At 48.6% G+C, this 7500-nt stretch overlaps 1 protein-coding gene across 3 annotated transcripts in view; it reads right to left on the reverse strand.

Moving 5' to 3' along the window:
* YDJC (YdjC chitooligosaccharide deacetylase homolog) overlaps positions 1-7500 on the reverse strand; it is a 47427-nt gene that overhangs the window by 31299 nt on the left and 8628 nt on the right. The window lies entirely within an intron of this gene.

Here is a 7500-nt window from a genome sequence, read left to right on the forward strand (position 1 = left end):
CACCGCCGAATCAACCTGCTTAGGTATACGAGGGAGTCACATGAGGTGACTTCGGCTATCGCGGGGGTGGTTTATCCTTGGTTTTCTCCCGGTTTTCCATTATATTAAGTAGTACGGAGTAAGAAATGGAGAATCCGTCATCATATCAGCGAAATACCCTTGACTATGGCATTGAACACCAATCAAACAAAAAAATAAACCAATGTCACCCGTAGGGTGACCCGTATCTTGCCAAAAGGTGACCACGTGTGACTTCTTTAAGGTCACACTGAGGTGAACAAAGCTGCAATCCACCAGGAGCGACTCCTTGAGGAATATCTGCCTACGAGAGATTCCGATGAGAATCGTTCAACAGAGTAACCATGAAAAATATGCTTTTGCCTCATAACGTCACCAAATGACGTCATAATGTCTCAAGCTTGACATATCGAGAAAGCACTCATCGAGGTGTTCAATTTGAGGTACTACACGATATGGTTCCTAAAACTTGAAAATTTGACCTTGGGGTCAAATATGTTTGACCTGAGGCGCTAACCATGAAGGTCAAGGCCAATCGCCACCAAAAATTAATCCCCTGTGTCGTAAGAGGCGACCAGGGTTGCGTCAGGAAGAGCATCCGACGTAAAACCTGTGCCAAATCAGTATGCGGATCATAACGGATGATCCGCTGTGGCGATGATCAGCTAAGCGCCAGACCATGGACTATATTCCCATGAAGTTTGAAGACGATCCGATCAAAATTGCTCAAAAAATAAGGGTTTCGTCGACTCCCCTGATTTGCGCCAAAGTGACCTTGACCTTTGACCTTGACCTTCAAAATTTTATGTGCTGAAAGGGACCTCGATAGGCCTCTGATATGCGAAGTTACAAAAATTTCCAATGATAACTGTACTCTGCAGAGTGATTTATACGTGATTACAGACCCCAAAAAAAACAAAAAACATATGAAGGTCAAGGCCAATCGCCACCAAAAATTAATCAGCTGAGCGCCAGACCATGAACTATATTCCCATGAAGTTTGAAGACGATCCGATCAAAATTACTCAAAAAACAAGGGTTTCGTCGACTCCCCTGATTTGCGACAAAGTGACCTTGACCTTTGACCTTCAAAATTTATGCGCTGAAAGGGACCTCTATAGGCCTCTGATATGCGAAGTTACAAAAATTTCCAATGATAACTGTGCTCTGCAGAATTTTTTATACGTGATTACAGACAAAACAAACAAAAAAAACAAAAACAAAAAACATAAAAGCTGACTAACATATCTTGCAAAAACTTCGTTTTGGCAAGATAACAAACAAAAAAAACAAAACATACAAGCTGACTTACATATCTTGCAAAAACTTCGTTTTGGCAAGATAAAAAAAAACAAAAACATACAAGCTGACTAACATATCTTGCAAAAACTTTGTTTTGGCAAGGTAACAATGACCGTTTAATATTGAAAAAAATAATCTGTGATCACCAAAGTGATGTAATGTATGTTAATAACCAACAAGCATGAATTTGCTACACATCTTGGGTTAAAATTGCATGGCAATTATTAAACAAGGGAATAACCAGTGATATCAGTTTGCAACATTAATTCGTTCTTTGCTCCTAAATTAAATAACACAGAAGCTTGGCAAATGCTACATGCTTAATTTGATCGGCCAATGATCACTCTTCCTTTTACTGGAAAATAAATCTATATGACAGTTATTAAACAGTCCACCAAAGTCTTGAAACTTTGTTTTTCAGTTTCTTCAAAATTGACTTATCCTGACATCTCTGGTTTTCCCCTTGTGGTCTTCAGATATATATATATATATATATATATATATATATATATATATATATATATATATATATATATATATATATATATATATATATATATATATATATATATATATATATATTGTTATGAATTCTGGCCCGCCTGGCATGCGATTGGCCGCGTATCTCTAATGGCAGCCGCGTCACCCACTAGACGGACAATTCAGTCGTGACCCTCCTGGAACTACCGCCAGGAGCCAGTCACGGGTGGCGGTTAAAACTCACCACAACCCAGTCCACATTCTACCCGCGCGAAATAGGGTGAATTGCCGAATGTCGATATACCTAAATACCCTCCCCCTTTCCTTCACACCAAGCGCGGGGAAAAATGGCGAGAAAAAACCCCACAGGCTTCACAAGTGCTTTTGTTCTGCCAATCCTTCTCGGATGGTTTCCGTGGTGCAGAAACCATCTTACCGTGGTCCGCGGAGGATGGCATTCATAAGCGGGCATAGTGGCGAAGTTGGTGGTGATTGTTGTGGGGGTGGTGTGAGCGTGGTGGGCGTTGTGGCGTAGTTGGTGGCGGTGTTGTTTGCGTGGAGGTTTGTTGCAATGGTGGCTCAAAATAACGATAGATAAAGAAAAACGGCTATCTCAAAGGGTCGCAGCCCGGTGAACACGAAGAATTCCCTTTAAACAACGGTGGGGGCCTATCTGCACATAAACTTAGCGTCATAACTGATCTAAGGACCCTTTTTGGTGTATTGCGAATTTCCACAGCCGTAACACTACCCCCTCCCTTTTTTTCAGACTCGTCCCGAGTCGTCGAATTTTCGTGTGTCATCATGTGTAACTTCTCCCCGAGCACGATTTACCTTCGGATCCCTGAGTGCGACATTCAGTGTATTCGTGTCCCCAAAATAAATAACCTACGGGCTGAGTAACTAACTAAACAAACCCACTCATACAAACGACTTAAATAAATTGCCGGTGCAAAGACAAACATGCCGGGGGTGCAAAACACATTTACAATTACAACTTAACAACTTAACCTACAATTTACACGACCCCATGGCCCAGGATCGATGGACTCTGTGGAGAAGAAAAACCAAGAGTCACAACCGGTGCACGGGCCGCCGGTGCAGTCCCGTGTTGCAGCTGCCATCAGGGCAGTCCCTGCAATTTGCGTGAGGATCCTGGCGCACATGGTAATGAACGGGGGGGGGGGGGAATGCAAAACAGAACGGGGCAAAATGGACGAGGGCAGCTGGCATGGGCCAAGGCAAAGGGAGGCAGGCAAGGCATGGCAAGGCCGCTGTAGCGAAAATAGCCGGCAGTGAAGCTGACTGGCACAGGCCTTGTAGTAAAACAGCCGGCAGGCAATCCGACTGGCACAGTCCTTGCAGCAACAGCCAGCAGATGAAGTGGCCAGCCTCTTGCCTTGAAATGGAGGTTGGTGGAGGGAGTGCGGTGGTGCTGGCCACTCGGAAGGCGGGCTCGGACCTACCCTACTTTCTCCCTCCCAACCTATCGCCTTTGCCTGTCTCTGTTCATACCCACCTCCTCAATTTGTCAAAAATCCATTTAGCCCCAACTTATTTTTTTGTTTTTATTATTTTAACTTCCCCCACTATAATTTCGTCTCCTAACCCCCTTTATCGTCCTTGTTCGGCGAACCTATTCTGTCTCCGAGCCTACTCCCAACCCCTACGTTCCCTTTCTGGAGGGGAATAAGGGAGAGCTAGCGTCCTGTGTCGAGGCCCAACTCAAGCCTCAGGATGGCCTCCTCAGACTTCAGCGATCTTAACCCTAAGTGGGTCCAGCGGCCCACAACGAGAGCGAAGGGATGGATGGTGTGGAGGGGTACACTTCCTAATCTACCCTAACCATTATCACAAACTACTCCCGGGGCTTTCAACAAGCGCCTCTCGCTTAATCTACTGGTTCTAACAACCCAGATTCCCGTCGCCTGTGTTGGTGTCCTCTCAAATTCCGGGCCATGCCCCCCAATTTTCTCTCGTGCCCTTGCATGGTTTCGTGGCTGGGACGCGTGGCTCCCTTGGCAGGAACTACCATCTGCCGATTCCCCAACGATGGCACCCCCGGGCACTACACTGCCTCCGAGCCTACCAGCTCTCTAAACTGGGGAATGCCCTTCTTGGCGACTCCCGTGAAACGCTCACGTGGCAGGCTGGCGCCCCGGGCCCCTTTCCGAGGGTCGCCCGTGCCCAGTACACTGCCCCCGTGGCATATGGTGCCCCAGGCCCCCGCATCATGCGGGCGCACGCGTGCCCACTACACTATCCCGGCCCCCCATGGGCCCTTGGCCTACCGCGGCCGACTAGCCCAGTGCCCGGGGTACCCACGAAGAGATGCCCACCATTCGTAGCCATGCTCCCAGCCTGTCAACAGGGCTCCTGCACCCCTCCAAATGGGTATCGAGCCTCCATTCCCACCAACAACAAAACGACCTCCATTTTGTCAATTTGACTAACCCCCTAACTCACCTTATTCTGACCCCGGGGTCCCTTGGGTGAGAGTCACTCCTCCCCCCAATCACTCATCGCACCATGCATTCCACATTCACTCCATACACACAGGCTTGCTGGCCTCACTCACCCAACAAGTACATTTCCGCTCTTCAACTCACGCTCCATTTCACACCATCGCTGATCACTGCCATTCTGCTCACTGAAACCCCTAACTACCTCGTATTCCCTCGTCATCCCAGACACTATAGCACGTTCCATTTAACACTACGTGGCTAAGCTACGTTTCCTCTACACATTCAAAGTCTGTCCATGTCTCCAAATACTATTTCCCATTTCTCATGTCTCATCCTAAATCGAAACTAACATCCCTCTAACTAATCCATTGCACGGGCCCCATGAGGATTTATCCCTGCCCCATGGAGCCGGTCTAGCTAAGCTAACCCTTCCCCCTAACTAGTTGTGTCCTGTGCCCTGTCAGGGGGGTCTTCCACCCCTTGCCCGGGAATCCTGTTCACCCGAAGCGAGGCTTGTTTTTTTATTTATTTTTTATGCGCTCACTAGCGCGGCAACTCGCAACCTGTGCACCTTGCCCGTGACGTCATGACAGCTGTTCGCGTACCTCGTCCCTCTTGGACGGTACCATCCGGCAGGGATCTCCCCTCCTGCCGGATTCCAACCCTACATACAGCCATTACGTCACCCTGCACATTCAAAACAAGCCTCGCGTTTTGAGGGGTTCCCCACATGAACACATGTGCTCTGCCCATCGGAGCTTCACACACACGCTCGCGTAGAGAACCCATCCGTTCCGAATCCGTAATCCAGCCTACCTTTTGTCCGTCGCGGGATTGGCAACATTCACTGCAGGCGTTTCCGGACCGGGTTTCACTCCCGCAGGCGCGCACGTGGCGGCCTCGCGCGTACCACAGCACGGACCTCGCGCGCGCTGCTGGCTAAACCCGGCACGGTCCCCATTACAGCTATGGCCGCTACCCGGCCTTTCTCCTTCACCTGTCGCCATTGTCATCTCCATTCCCTCCACGCTTAAACTCCCGCGTGTCACGAGACTCACACACCTCACCATTACACTCACTCTCGGAGACGCGGCTGCGTGCTCCCGCATGCCGACCGCCATCTCCCTTGCATACCGCTCTCTCACACACGCGGTCTCTCTTGCACTCGGCCGTTCACTCACGCATGCCATTTCCCTTGCAGACGTGGTTCCACTCATACCCGGGGCCTCTGTCACACACACCCCTTCACTCACGCGCGGCGTCCTGGGAAGCACGCATTTCGGCACCCTCGCAACCATGCACACCGGGACAATCACACTGGGGATTAGCGCCACCACAAGGGGTTCCGAGGCCTTCACACCCCCCAAGCTGCACATGCACCTGTCCACAGCACTCGCCCCCTCTAACTCGCAAAGCTCGACCGGACCCAACTGGTCGCGAACAGCTTCAGGGGAGCATAGCGTCTCCCTCCGTTCCCGAAGAAGGCTATCCAGCTGCTCGCACCGGGTCGCGAAACAGTCCGCGAGCTCGCCCCCATTGTCCTCCACTACCTCAATTTGTGTGTGCTCGTTTTTCACCCCGTCTTTATCGCGTAGTCTCTCCGCTACCGTTTCCATCTCCCACGTCTCTGTACATTTTATTTCCTTTATTATCTCTGTCGTCTCCACGTGTCTCTGACACGTCGCAGTGACCACATTTACTTTCTCCCTCTGTGTCACTGTCACTTCCTTTGTCACCTGCTCGAGTCTCGCCCAACGCGTCTCCCAAATTAATTTGTCCTCACCCGCCTCCATTGCGGGCCTGACAGCCGTTGCACTCCCCCCAGCTCGTTCGCTCCAGCATGTGACGGCGCAATTTTGAGCTCCACTGCCCACGTTTCGCTTCCCGCAATTGCCATTATGCCTGCCTGCAGGCCTATGCCCATGCTCTGCATCTCACCCCGCATTTTTTTCATTTCTTCTTTCATTCCGTTGGTGTTTCCATCTATTTTTTCCGCATTTGTTTTCATATTCGCATTCATGCCATCCATTTTTGCCAGCAAAATCATCACTAGCTGACCCATGTCAGGTGGGTCTGTGGCAGCCGCTTCGCCCCTGCCGCGTCAGGAGTCTGCCGCTGCCGCGCCCATTTCGGGTTCTGGGTTCGGTTGGGGAAATTCATCCTGCACGGACATGTCCTGCTCGGGGATTTCATCCTGAGCCATGGATTCTACAATTTCTAAATCCCCCGGCACCCGTTCGCCTTGAAATGCCATCTTATCCCGTGGAAATAATTTTTAAATCGCTCAAATTTGGGGAACACGGAGGGTCGCTTCACATACCCCTGATCCGGTTCCGTGAATTTAGTTGGAGGTGGGATGGATTTGAATCCCACTCCCGGACACCACTGTTACGAATTCTGGCCCGCCTGGCGTGCGATCGGCCGCGTACTTCTAATGGCAGCCGCGTCGCCCACCAGACGGACAATTGGGTCATTCCATGTCAAATCATCAAAGAATCTGCCGTCATCTCTCAGATTTTTGTAAAACTTTGGGAACCAATTGGGACCCATGAAAAATGGCAAGAACTCAAATATTTTGCTAACAGCCTCTTAATTAGTGAGATACAGACTAACGAACTTTGGACAAATTAGCACGACGTCGCGAATTCAAATGGCCATATCTCTAAAAGTATAACACCTAGAGAGCTGGTTTTGGTGTAATTTTAAAGGTATTTTCATGCCCTATGAATTTGTCTGGACAACATTTTCCTACCTCCAACCACAAAAAAGTTATCACAAAATATAAACTTCAATCGTGAATCCCCAAAAAATGTATCCTTCAAATTTCCTCAAATTCATCCCAGAGGTACCTTATGATGTCAAGAAGTTTCCACATAAGTTTTGTGATGGGCACTCCAAGAGTTTCTGAGATATGAGCAATAATGTACATGTACGTATGGCATATAGGTTCGAAAATCAGCATTTGTAATGTATTATACAATCATTCTAACCTAGCCATGAGAGAGAACACAGGGAACGACCATCAATTGCTTTGAAGTATCATATACTTTCATTTTCAACTGGGCCTGAGGGGAAGAAACAAGTGCTGCTGTTGCTGCATTGAAGAGGAAATTGAAAGCCTAAGTCAGGTGGGTGAACACTGTGTACTTGAACTCACTTATTGATTGTATAATACATTACAAATGCTGATTTTCGAACCTATATGCCATACGTACATGTACATTATTGCTCATAT

Source organism: Eptatretus burgeri, chromosome 11 (genome assembly GCF_056783735.1).
Source record: "Eptatretus burgeri isolate ZD-2024b chromosome 11, Ebu_testis_v1, whole genome shotgun sequence".
Taxonomy (NCBI): domain Eukaryota; kingdom Metazoa; phylum Chordata; class Myxini; order Myxiniformes; family Myxinidae; genus Eptatretus; species Eptatretus burgeri.